This window comes from Euprymna scolopes, chromosome 11, assembly GCF_053919585.1.
Source record: "Euprymna scolopes isolate OS-2025 chromosome 11, ASM5391958v1, whole genome shotgun sequence".
Classification (NCBI taxonomy): Eukaryota; Metazoa; Mollusca; class Cephalopoda; order Sepiida; family Sepiolidae; genus Euprymna; species Euprymna scolopes.
The window spans coordinates 132,393,670-132,407,996 of NC_136492.1; positions in this window are offsets into that span (position 1 = coordinate 132,393,670).

Below are 14,327 nucleotides of genomic sequence, written 5' to 3' on the forward strand. Positions count from 1 at the left end.
TCTTTTTAATAAATAAGATTTCCGCATGGAATAATTTAAATATTTTGTGTACCAAAAACAGTTTTTCATGAAATTGTTTCAGTTAAAACAATTTATAAAAAATAATTTATAGAGAAAAAGGGCCTGTCATTTAATATATATATATATATATATATATATATATATATATATATATATATATATATATATATATATATATATAACACGGAAATTACATAATTTTATGTTATTGCTCTGTTTACCACATTGAGCTCTCATACCCGGATTTCTTCTGGAATTATTCCATTATAACACTATATATATATATATATATATATATATATATATATATATATATATATATATATATATATGCATTTAAAATTAATGTTTTTATAAAAATATTTATGTACTAAACATGCAGGTTTCGTTTCGCTAATAACGCGTCGCTTGTTTCAGAACGTAGTAGTAAAATAGTAGTAGTAGTAGTAGTAGTAGTAACAATAATATTTTAACGAAAACATCAACGTCTCTCTCGCTCTCTCTCTCGCTCGCGTTCTCTCTCTTTCTCTTACTCGCTCGCTTTTTCTCTCTGTCTCTCTATCTCTCTCTCTCATTTAACATATGTAAGAAAATAAATAACGAAAAAAAAATCTGCTCAATTTCTGTTCCCGTCGGCCAAGAAATTGGGTTATCGTTTTTACTACAGAATAACTTAAAAAAGAATTATTTAGAAAAAAGATCTGTCATATATATATATATATATATATATATATATATATATATATATATATATATATATGTATATATATATATATATATATATATATATATATACATAAGATTTAATGGGTTTATAAAAACAATTTATGTGCAAAACAGGTTTCGATTCGCTTATAACGTGTCGCCTTTTTCATAACGTTGTAGTAGTAGAAATAATATTTTAACGAACACATCAGCGTCACTCTCTGTCTCTCGTTCTCTCTCTCGCTCTCTCTCACTCTCTCGTTCGCTCTCTTTTTCTCTCTCTCTCTCGCTCGTGCGTTTTCTCCTGCTGGTTTTCTCTCTCTCTCTTTCTCTCTCAATAAATAAATGAAATGTACATAATAAACGCTAATAACGTGTCGCTTTTTTCATAACGTTGTAGTAGTAGCAATAATATTTTACGAACACATCAGCGTCACTCTCTTTCTCTCGTTCTCTCTCTCGCTCTCTCTCACTCTCTCGTTCGCTCTCTTTCTCTCTCTCTCTCTCTCTCTCTCGCTCGTGCGTTTTCTCCTGCTGGTTTTCGTTCTCTCTCTCTCTCTCTCTCTCTCTCTCTTTTCAATAAATAAATGAAATGTAAATAATAAACGCAAATAACGTGTCGCTTTTTTCATAATAACTTTTAATAAAATGACGCCAACCTGGCAACCCTGATCTCTGCCTTAAGCGTTCGTGTAATGTGTAATCCGCTATTCCAGAATAAAATCTTCTCAACCAATCAAATTTGCCGGAAAGTGTGACACACATAGATAGATAGTTACAAGCATATTAATATATAGATGACTATATTTTTAACTGCCATAATCCTTTCGTCGATCGATAAATGAATATCCCGAACATTAGAATTACTGCTAAATTAATTACATTAGTAAATAAAGTTACACATTAAATAATTTAATTTTTATCTCCCTATTGTTACATTTCACCAGGATGATAATACTGCTGCTGCTGCTGCTGCTGATGATGATGGTGATGATGAATGGCGTGTAGACATTTTTGTCTTTGTTTATTTTATTTGAAAAATAAGGTTTCCTTTCCTTGAATTTGGCACTCATCTGTTATATTAAAAAAAAAAAAAAACACGTATCTGGAAATGAAAATATGTCGCTGTTTATTTCTGTGCATACAGAGTGACCCAAAAAACGGGCCCCGTGTATACTTTATGTGATATCTCCATTATTTATTCACCGGTTGCCCTTATTTTACAGGGCATCGCAGAATCAACGGCAGTGAGTACACCAAGACCCGAGTTGGAGCTGGGACTAAGAATACACTGTATTACATTTTACTACAGGAGAGGCTCGTTTAATAAAACCCAGAACAGTTTCATACGTCAGTTCGAATGTGAAAAGGTTCCATCAAAAGGCAGAATTCAGAACTGGCGGGACAACTTCGAGAAAAATGGGACCATGGAGAACTTCAACACTGCCAGAGAGCACCGTGCAAGCCACTCGGGACGCCCTAAAATGCGAACAGCCGAACTGATCGACAGAGTGAGAGAGTCTCTTCATCAGAGTCCGAAACGCTCTGTGCGCAAGCGAAGTCAGCCCCTCAGCATGTCCCGTGAGACTTGCAGGAGAGTGTTGGTGAACGATATCAGGGCTTACCACACAGAATACAGACGCTGTAGACCCTTACAGCCTCAAACTAGAAACAGAGGAGAGCTAGTGCAGTCAAGGTGCTCGCTACACCATGTTTCCTTAACCTCCTTTTGACCTAGATGAAACCCACTTCCATCTTGATGGAAAGGAGAACTCCAAGACAAATGTCTTCCGGCGGTTCACCAGACTCACTGAAGTAGGCATCACGCCCTGATCTCTCCTTAGTGCACGGTGTGCGCTGCAATCTCGGCCAGAAGCATCATCGGACCAATCTTCATCGAAGAATCTTCGGCAACAGTGACAGTCATCAACGAGCGCTACGTGGAAGTCCTCAAAACCTTCAATAGTGAGCTCCAGACCATCTAACCGTCGCCCATGAGCAAGTCCTGGTCCCAGAAGGACGGAACAAATTCTCACACCTCAAACCTGTCTTGAGATTGGCTGGAAGAGAACTTCGGACGCCGAGTGATCAGTCTCAAGAATGATTATAAGTGGGCATCCCATAGCCGGACCTAAGCCCCCCCCCCGATATTTTCTTTGGGGTTATCTTAAGGACAGAGTCAACGCAAAGAACGCCAGAACATCACGGAACTTAATGAAGCAATCAGGGAGGAGATGACAGCCATTACCAATTCGGTCTGTAAGAATACCATGGACAACTTCGTGCTGCGCCTCAAGAAAGGCACGGAGCTAAATGGAGGGCATCTTAAATATATGCTGTAGACCGGAGCAAAAAAGGCCACACACACTAGTGTTTTGCTGTGATGTCTTGAATATAATAAGCTAATTATGACTGACATTTCATTTCATTTAGAAAAAAAAACACTAAGAAACGGGGCCTATTTAGAGTTGGGACACGTTTTTATTGGGCCACCTTGTATAAGTTTTTAATGACAGATTTAGCACGTGAAACTTGCAACGTGTTCTGGTCAAATTTATTGTTTTATTAACACCCGGGAATCTGCTTACACAGTACCATTCCCTTTTCTCATTAAAATATATTTGATATATTTGTTCATTCTATACTCAGTTGTTACTATTTCACGGGAATGCACATTCAAAATCACAAAACAATACAATTTAAATTACAAAAAAAAAAAAAATGTAAAACAGAGGCTTGTTACACATTAGTTAATAAAATAATATCGCTGTGACCCTGTGCCCAATTGCATATCGCTGAATAACCTTTTTCTTTATTCCTCTCTACTGTTCAGTGCTCGGTATATGATTCTATATATGATTTCTTACAACACGAAAAAAAAAGAAACCTACAATCTTCAATGAAGGACACATTCAATTTTAATTGCTCTTTTTTTGCAAAACACAAGACACAAAAGCTGAACACATCACCATTTAGCAAATACTTCTCATAACAAAATTCGGATTTTTTTTCGTAAGTTAAGCAAACAGAAGAAATAAGTTGTATTTTGAAAAAAATCAATAAGTTGATTTACAGGTTACAAAAACAAACATTGAAATCGTTTAAAAAATAATTCATGATAAAGATACATTAGTGCAATATAACAGTTGATGCTTTTTATTCTTTTATATTGTAAATGGGTTTGTCTTTTTTCCCCCACTGTTGTATCTGGTAATAATTTATTTTCTTTTTTCCGACTAGTTACAACTAAACCATATAACCATTTTTTCTTTTGAAAGTACTTTTTATTTTCGGCGCGGCGTTTTTTTTTTTTTTTTTAACTGATACGTATTCATAAACTATCAATGGTAAGTGCGTCGAAATTATTTAATTGCCATCGGAAGATGATATTCGATGGTTCCATGCGTGATTCTCCACGAGATAATTTCTTTATATCTTAGCCTCTTATCGGCTCACATACTCTGAAGAAACGAGAGAACGCCACTATCTTTCCTTATGAATGGATGGAGAAATATTTTTTCGTTATTATTTTAATATTTCGTAATTTAGCATAAAATAAAATGTTTTCTTAACATTACACTTAAAGCAACCAGTAAATCTTATGTCGCGAACTATTTTGTGAAATGAAGCAATTATAATAGGTCATAAATAACTGGTAATGTTCGGATAATTTTTTTGTGATTGTTTCACTTCTCTAAAGTCTAAGCACAATCTCTTAGTATCCTCTTGTTCTACTCTGATTATAGGAAAATTTAACGGACTCTCGTTTTTTTAATTACTCCTGCTCGTCTCATTTCATGTACTGTGGAATCTACTAGTTTTCTTTGTTTTAGCAGTGTTCGATACGGGTATGTACGTACGAAATAAGGTGTTCTTTATCAATACGCATCTGTATGTGTCGCTATTGCCTAAGTCCTAATCCTCACTAAAGAACTAACCCCTATTCCGCTTTAGCAATCTCTCGATCTTTAACCTAAATTCTTCAGGTATCATTAATCTTTCCCATTTACTATCATTTTGGTGTTTATTGAATAGTAATCTCAGTAAGGCTCTAAACCACATTACACTTTATAATCTCTTATAAAGATGACAGATTTGTGTAATTCATTATGAGCAACGGGATTTTTCTAGGTTTTAAAATAATGTTCTTCATCGCATTAGCCACTGAAATACAACTGAGATTGCAAACAAATCCGCTGCGTTTGTGCTCTTTCTTATATTCCACCCCCACCCAAAGCAAAAAAAAGAAAGATGTAAGAACTCATAAGTGGTAAAGAAGATCACGTGAGAAAACATTAAACAACGAATCAAATTATATGCGAACGCCCCATTTATAGGGCGCACGGTGAAAAGGACGGAAATTAACGACGCACGTAATCGGTAACATGGGCACACACAATTTCAATAAGTTAGGTTTGAACTAAAAAAAAAAAAACATACTGAACTATCGCGGATACAAGTAAAAGTGTTCGATATTAAAGAGGAGTGTTTTCTAGAGTTGGGGACCAGCGCCTGAACTAAGAAAATCTTAAATGTAAGCTCATCAAATGGGTCTTCATTAAATATAGACAGTCCCGCCCGATTAGGAGTGGAGGTAGGAAGGCGTTCAACTCAGCATGAATTCTTGTAGTAAAAAGTCTCAGTCCGTGATTGACCTAAGTGAATTGAGGTTAAAATATGTTTTCGTTTCGAAGCAACAAGACAAATAAATAAATAGAAAGCGTTAGAAAAAAATGGTCATATTTCAACAATAGTTAGACTAAGCCTGAACGTCAAAATCCCAGTATTCATGCTATTAACGTGCGTGTTTTGTGTAACATGGTGGTATTATTTTCAGTGACGGGTGTTTTTCACCAGTACCTTATAGATCATGTGACATCTATTTTTAGTGAATTCGTGGTATCTCGAGCAAACTAAAACATTCTTCTATTAGAGTGAGTTTGTCATAATTTTTGTACGGACGAACATATGCGTTACTCTAAAACGAAGGCACGTCACTATCTAAGTGTATATATATATATATATATATATATATATATATATATATATATATATATATATATATACATATATATTTATGTTTTTTTTTATTTGTTTATTTTAATAAATACGTCGTTTTACGACACTTTTTCATACGGTTAAATACATATAATTACATATATATACACATGTATATATATATACATATATATATGCACATGTATATATATATATATATATATATATATATATATATATATATATATATATATATATATATATAGAACATCGATGTTTATAATAATGTTTACAACCAAGGTATTTTACACAAACATTATATATATATATATATATATATATATATATATATATATATATATATATATATATATATATATATATATATATATATATATATATATATATATATATACACACAAGGCATCGATGTTTATAATAATGTTTACAACCAAGGTATTTTATCTGTATATATCTATGGCAGTCTGCTTATTACTTTTTCAGAGTCATGTAGAGAAATTGATTAAATAATTAATTTTGTAATAAATAAATAACCATACATTTCTCATCCGATCAATACTAATGGGGCAATCATGTATCGATGTATAACTTCCACTTAAACGTAATGTTTTACTTTTTTTATTTCTAATCAAATATCTTTTTGTGGTTTATATGTTTAATCTATTGCGATTTCTACCTCTCAAAATATCGGTATGGGCAATTGCTCTTAACATATTCAAAGACCCAACTACATTTTATAGCTCCCTAAATCTTATATCTACGTAAGTAATAAGTATTTGTATCATATTTGTTCTGATGATCCTTTGCCCCATTCAAAATACATGAAAAACTACGGAAAGATATCGAGAATTTGAGTGTCGCTGCGTATTTTATTTAATTCGAGGTCTCCCTCAAGCATGTAAATTTACAAAACTGAGTTGTTTGTATGAATACAATTTTAAAATGTATTCGTCACAATTTTCGGAATTTCTTTTTTGTCACATCTCTGTATTGTTTGTTAAGCTACATGTCTCCAGCACGTTGTTGTGTTAATATATGATTTTAGTTCGACTTATTAATTCAGCAGCTTTTTTAAATAATGTCACATTTTTTTACTAATCTTTTTGTCATTGTTTTATTCCTTCCTACATCCTTGGTCTTGAACAATTACGCCAATAAGCGCTCTATGCATTTGCAATTTTGATTACTCACTCTCCTTTGTCCCAAAAATCACGTGGCTTCATACCGCTTATCGATCGATTTTCATAAACAAATGTGGAAGTACAATTCAAAAAATCTGACGATTATAACTGCGGAAATAGAATAGTATTACACTTAAACTCAGAGAGGGCTTTACATTAGGACAGCGATTAATGACTAAAACGTGTTTGAAAAACCCATGTAATTGCCAATGAGGGGATAGCAATATCCTTCAACAGGAAAATTGAAAAACAAAAAAGTGTTCTTCAGAATATTTACCTAATGACGACTCAGTTGTACTCATTAGAGGAACAAGCAAAATGTTAGTAACAAATAATGTTTTCTCTTTAAAAAGTTATCTACACACATTAGCGTTATATCTCCCGCTACAATCAATAAAAAAAATGAAAATTAGATACGGGATTCCCAACCCGCTACATTTTACTTCAGTTCAACTATAATAACGTTGAAATCGATTATACGTTGTTTCAGAGTATTTTCTTTATAAGTTTACATGCCAAACAGCTTTACACTTAAACTCTACCTCCAGGATATATATATATATATATATATATATATATATATATATATATATATATATATATATATATATATATATATGTATATGTATATATGTATGGGTGTGGCGTGGGGTGCGCTTGCGTCTGTGTGTCTGTGTGTGTGTCTGGGTATGTGTTTGTCCAGATATAATATATATTCCTTATGCTTTAAATTCGTTATTCATTAACGCAGTTATCGAAATGATATAAATAATATTTTATAGACTTCTCCCTTTTTTCGAATTTCTATTTAAAAGTGCGCATGTTTTGTTTTATTGTGTTCATAAACGAACATTTGGTGAGTAGTTTTCGTATTTCTCTCTCTCAAACGAAAAATGCCAGTTTCTTAGAACTTATTTATTGATTCAATACATTTCTTATCCGTTTGTTGTTGCATGCCATGTTATTATTATTATTATTATTATTATTATTATTATTATTATTATTATTATTATTATTATTATTCACTCTTAAACAATTGCTTACACAATCCATTTTAAGAAGTCACTCAAGGTTGTGTTTCAAGACATCTCTACTTGTTTTAATCCTTACTCACATTGCAGTTCTTTATTTCAAGCACATATTTTTCTTGATGTCTCATTGGCGACGGCCATTTGCATTATCTGAGGTTTAAATGGTTAAACTCCACATCAATGTCCCAGTATTTTCAACAATGTTTTCGTTGAGTTCTGGATAGTACTCTGCCTTAGTCATCTATGTCCATTATAAGCTCTCGTGCAGCGGCATCTGATGTAGATCGGTATTATTATTAATATTAGTAGTAATAATGATATTAGTTCTGTTTCTCATGGTTGTACATGGATTATGAGAATGTATATAGTGTAAAAAGATAGGTTGAAAGCTGTTTAGTTTATATAAGAACATTGACGTATTTCGGAGTATAGAACTAAATATTTTCTGTGATATGATTTTTTTTATTATTCTTTCACCAAGTCATAATACATGGAAGCAAAGTTGAAAGTTACTGACCCATTTACAGTTTGTAGATAAAGGACAATGTGTTGTATTGAATCATGGAGGTGACATAGAATTGCGTTCGGATATTTCAGAATATTCAATGACAGAGATATTTTAATAAAATTGATAACCAACTTCCAGGGGACGACTCCATTTGATTCAGGAAAATGCTACGATTGATATAATGTGAAGATTAACGTCATCCAGCGAGATATAGTTAACTGTATTCTGATATAAATCACGTTACAAAAGACAGTTATGTCTGCGAAATATCGGCTATTGTCAGTTAGATTCGGTCTTCTATGTCGTGTTCCACACACCGAGTAGCACTTAAACCCGCCGTTCAGTCATACGTATTATGACGATGTGTGTAATTCTATAGCAAAGCAAACCTAGAAAGCCATTGACTTTTCTTGGCCAGAGCACTGACATGTAAACTTAGCAGACGCATGAACTGTGGCCATTATTTTATCGTTATGATCGTTGCTGCCTCATTCGGACATAATGGTGAAAGACTCGGCCGGAATTCAGGAAATGCATGTGTCGAAATGGATACTAGTAGATCTGAGAAATACATATATAGGACCAATTCTTTCTGTATTGTTTTCGAAGACATGCAATAATATAAATATTCACATACATAACAACACATTATCGTCTTCTACTCTTCATATACATTTTAATACACTCTGGGTGGATTATTTACACTTACATTTAAAAGATATTTTGAAGAAGAATTATTAACGGAAACTAAATTGTAAACGATTGCTGCGGTATTGTAAAATAGTTTTCTATGTTGATTGAAAAAAAAAAAACTGGTAGCAATATTTTTTTTTTAATTTGTATTCGATCCCATTGAAAAAATACTTCGAATTGAAACATAAATGTTACTCCACATATGATAATAATTTATAAGCACTTCTAATGCGTTTTGTGAATTCATTAATTATTTATTTACATGTGTTTTAGCATTTGATGAGCATATTTTTGCTCACCTATTGCGATATTGGAAGATGAGATTAAATAGTGTGTACGTTCTAGCCATTCCGTGGGGTCCGAATATTTAACCTGATTGATAGCATGAAAAGATAGCTGTCTGTTTACATACCTTACCTAATAATAGATGAATCTTCTTGATATAATTATGTTCAATCTACTTGGGAACTGTACAAGTTTGATAATTTTATGCATATTATTTTATGTTATATAATATTTATTGTTTGTTTTAAAGTTTATATTATTACTTATAATGATAATAATCAATGTTTTGATAATTTATGTATTTGGGTTTGACCACTTAATTTTAGTTAATATTTTATACCATTATAAGCTAAAAATTATGCGCAAGAGTTAGAAATAGCGTTTTCGTCTGAACCATTAAAATTATTCGAAGAAAATCTCCCATACTTAGTATATCGATTAGTCGATAACATGAAAATATGGCAATACATTTAGACGCTTTACTCAAAAGTGGATAAGACAGTTTAATCCATGTGTATTTTCAAATAAAGTGGCTTCTAAAATTAAAAGCAACATTTTCTTGATTTTTATTTTGAGTAGTACATATATTCCAACGATACGAACTAAGCATGGTTTTAATGATGTCTTACTATAAACACAACTAAGCTGCGTTTTTGTTTTATAGCAAGTAAATATTACATATGTGTTATAGCGCAACTGTACTAACTACTAAATGGGAAGTAAAAAATATCCCAGTAACACATATATTGTTTCAATGAACAGCACGACATTCAAAATGTGTAAAATGTAGATTAGTACCCGTGGAAAAATAAGAAATATCGATAGGTCCTGATCCGAACATGCTTTCCCGCTGGCAGCGATGGTGTCTCGCTTGTCATCCGCCAATGTAAATCTCTTTCTACTTTCAGAAACATGGATATCAAATGAATTAACACATTCTGATTGAAGTAAAAATATGTAGACATGGCATAAGTCGAATCTAGAACAAAGTACGAGAGGCTCAGACAAGCATGTGATATATACTGTCTTAGTATCTGTAGGATAACATACGATATTATCAATTTGATTCAAAATCTAATATGAACATAGATACTAATTGACATAATATTGACACTACACATGAAATTGTAAAAAAAAAGTAACTCTCAAGAGGTATCCCTATCACCAATCTTGGTTCTCATGAAAAGTTTGTTTCTTACTCAATATACTAAGAAAATTTCAAGATGAATAACATTTAACTAATAAAGATGAAACAAAGAACTACTGTCTGCAAGAGAGGAACATTATCTGTTACAAGAACTCAATAGAAAGTGCACACACTATTTAACACAAGCAACATTTTCAACCAGAATGTTCGAAAAAAAATATAGTATAGAAGATAGCGCACGGCGTGGTATGTGAATAATATAAGAAGCAACGGAAAGTATGTAACTAATATACCCTGCAGGGTTTAGGGCACTAGCTGAAACTGTAACTTGCATACATTTTGGAGATATGGACACAAACAAAACCAAGCAGAGGGTGAATTAAAAAAAGATTCGTGAAGACAAGTAATATCTGAGAACATAAATTCTATTATAGAAAGTTTTTTGTTTTAAAAAATGTACGCGTACAAACAGTGACAATTAGATGACACGCTGTAATATTTATAGAGTGAACCAAAGAACACCTAGGACATAGCAATCAGGTAAATTGAAACGGTATGACCACGTACTTTCTAGTATCCACCGCGCCCCTTCCTATCAGCCAATGGGCATGCATTTTATCGAACAAAGGGTCTGTTTTAGAACAAGGTTAGTGGTTTTTGGCAGACGATTTCCTAATTTCTGCTCTTTTTATATAAATATACATATGTGTACACACATACATGCACACATACACACATACATGTATATATATATATATGTATATATATATATATATATATATATGGGCCTTTATGTATATTCATGTTTCTTTAATTTATGTAATTAAATTAAACATGAATATACATAAACGACCATACACACACATACATACACACACCCACACCCACACACACACACACACATATATATATATATATATATATATATATATATATATATATATAGTGTAATAATGGAATAATTCCAGAGGAAATCCGGGTATAAGAGCTTAATGTGGTACACAGAGCAATAACATAAACAGAGCAATTATGCAGTTTCCGTGTTATATTTATATATATACATATATATGTATATATACATACATATATATATACACACACATATATATATGTGTGTGTGTGTGCGTGTGTGTGTGTTTGATGCATCCCCTTTAGTTCCTTCAGTTATACTGGAAACTGACACCAAAATTGATGAAGATTATAGAAAAATATCTATTAAAAATAGGGCACTGTAGGTCCATCAGCTATAATCGAAATCGAAAATTAAAACGTATGAATAATTCTTGGTTAAATTATATATAAGAAAATAAATGATTTCAAGTCATCAGCTATATTTGAAATTAAAACCGAAACCAAAACTTATGAAGAATTCTTGGTGCAAATATTGATTACCAGGAATGGGACTCTATAATTTAGTAATATTCACTCAGATATAATCGTGACACTCAAAATAAATAACACACACGCTATGGTATTAATATATATATATATATATATATATATATATATATATATATATATATATATTATTGTTAAATTTATTGTTAAATGCATTGACTGTTAAATCTCATGAAAAAATATTTTTCCTACTACTATAATACCTGCGTTTGGCAAAACGAAACATATATCAATTACATGTGATTTTATGAATTTTCAAATACACCTTATAATTAGTGGTTAAAAAGTTATAATGCCCCGAAATAGGATCAGCTTACATTATATTTATATGTACAACTTTACGCCATGCTGATGTCAAGTTTTAAAATAACGTTGCAGTGTGCTCACCCATAATCGCTTTAAAAAGTAGAATCTTATGTTTGAAATATTTTAAATGTAAATCAGAGTTTTATTTTTTAGTCAACAAACTTCTTTATGTTGCAGTTCGAATGTTGTGATAAACTTGTTGGATATTCATCTATATGTTCGCTTGCATCAAATCCAAACAAAATATAAAAAACATGAACAATTTCAAAGGGTGTGTTGATCCAACAAAACCAGCACCAGAAGTAAGACTCCAAACATGCTAAATCTTTAATAGTAAATCCCAACTCTCTAATAGACGATGTATGGCCATTTAGCAAAAAAATACCTGTTTTAAAAACTGTGATAGTAAATAGGACAATGACCTTTACAATAATTACTTTGCTTACAATAAATACTAATAAGAACGAATACAATTGGGTTTGGAGATTATGAGAATTTATTTGTGTCTAAACAACTGCCCATAAAACATTAATTCATTCAGAAGTAGCCGGTGAAAACCTCCCTAAGGACAGCTGGCGTCAACCAAATTAACCACTCCGGCCAGGGTATTTAAAATTAGTTCCTAATCATATGAACTTTCTCAGATGAAGGTACATAGAAATTTAATGTATTTTTTTTTTACATGGTAGTCATCAGAACCAGGGTCCGGAAACCGCTCAGGGGTAAATGCGTGTACAGCAATCGATGTTAAATATTAATTGATCGTTAATAATTGAGAGAAGGGAAAGTGTCTTACAAAAGTAGGTGGTATACCAGGAATGTTTTTATGTTGGACTTGAAGACATCCAAGTTGCAGTCAGGTGGGAAGTAGTCAAACTGAAAACAGTCGTGCACTTCTAAGAAAGAAGTTTTTTCATGGCATCTACGTATTGGTTTAGGCACAGATAAAGACTAGAGGAAATTATTGACATTGGATTAAGCTAGACGGGTGTTTTCCTTTAAATACTGGTGAAGGGCGACAAAGATTGGAGCTGAAACGAGCAGCTGCTATGAAATAACTTTAAAACAAAGACAGGCTCGCTACATCTCTTCTGTGCAAGAGAGGTTGCAGAGATGAGAAAAAAGACATTCGCCCACTTAGCTACGAACTCAATTTTGTGCTCTGTCGGTGCAGGATATGATGTTTTAGCAGCTCCTTCTCAGGTGTGGGAGCAGTACACTATCTTTGGACGCACTTGGCTGTTATATAAATAGAGAAGTTCATCGGCAGTGAGATACTTCCCGGAGAGGTAGATGAATCTCACCATTTTCCCAGCGACCTTCGCAAAAGATTTTATGTACGTGTTACATTTCAGATCAGAAGTAAATGTCAATCGAAAAAGCTTATTCTCCCCAAGACGAGAGCCATTCATTTCAATTGATGCCAGAAGGGGTTCAGAGCGTTGATGATGTGAAGGTAGGAGCTTGGTTTTAGATGCATTAAAAGTAACCAGCCATCTCGCCCCCCATTGTACAACGCGCCCAAGTTTAGAAGAGAAAGAATTAGAGATAACTTTTTTTCATTTACGGCCTTTGATGTATTGCCATAGAAGGTTGAGTCATCAGCATAGATGTAAACGAATGATTTACTTATGTCTTTTTGAAGATCATTAATGTAGATCAGGAAGAGACTTGGACCCAGGATGGACTCTGAGAGAATAGCATTAATAGTGTGGGCTTCTGACTTCTTCCCATCGACCACTACTATTATGAGCCTATAAGAGAGAAATGATTTAATAATTGAGAAAACATTTCAGTTATACCGTAGCTGAAAATCTTTTGAAATGCGCCTGTGTGGCATACCTTATCGAAGGCCTTGTGTATGTCAAGGGCGATTGTTCGAAAAGGGAAGCCTTTGTCGAGAGACTCACTAATCCTATGAGATATAACCGTAAGCGGATCTGCTGAAGGCCTAGCATAACAAAAACCATATTGCATGCAACTAGGTAGGTTATTTGTGGTGAGATTCTTGACTACTGCTTTATTTAATATGG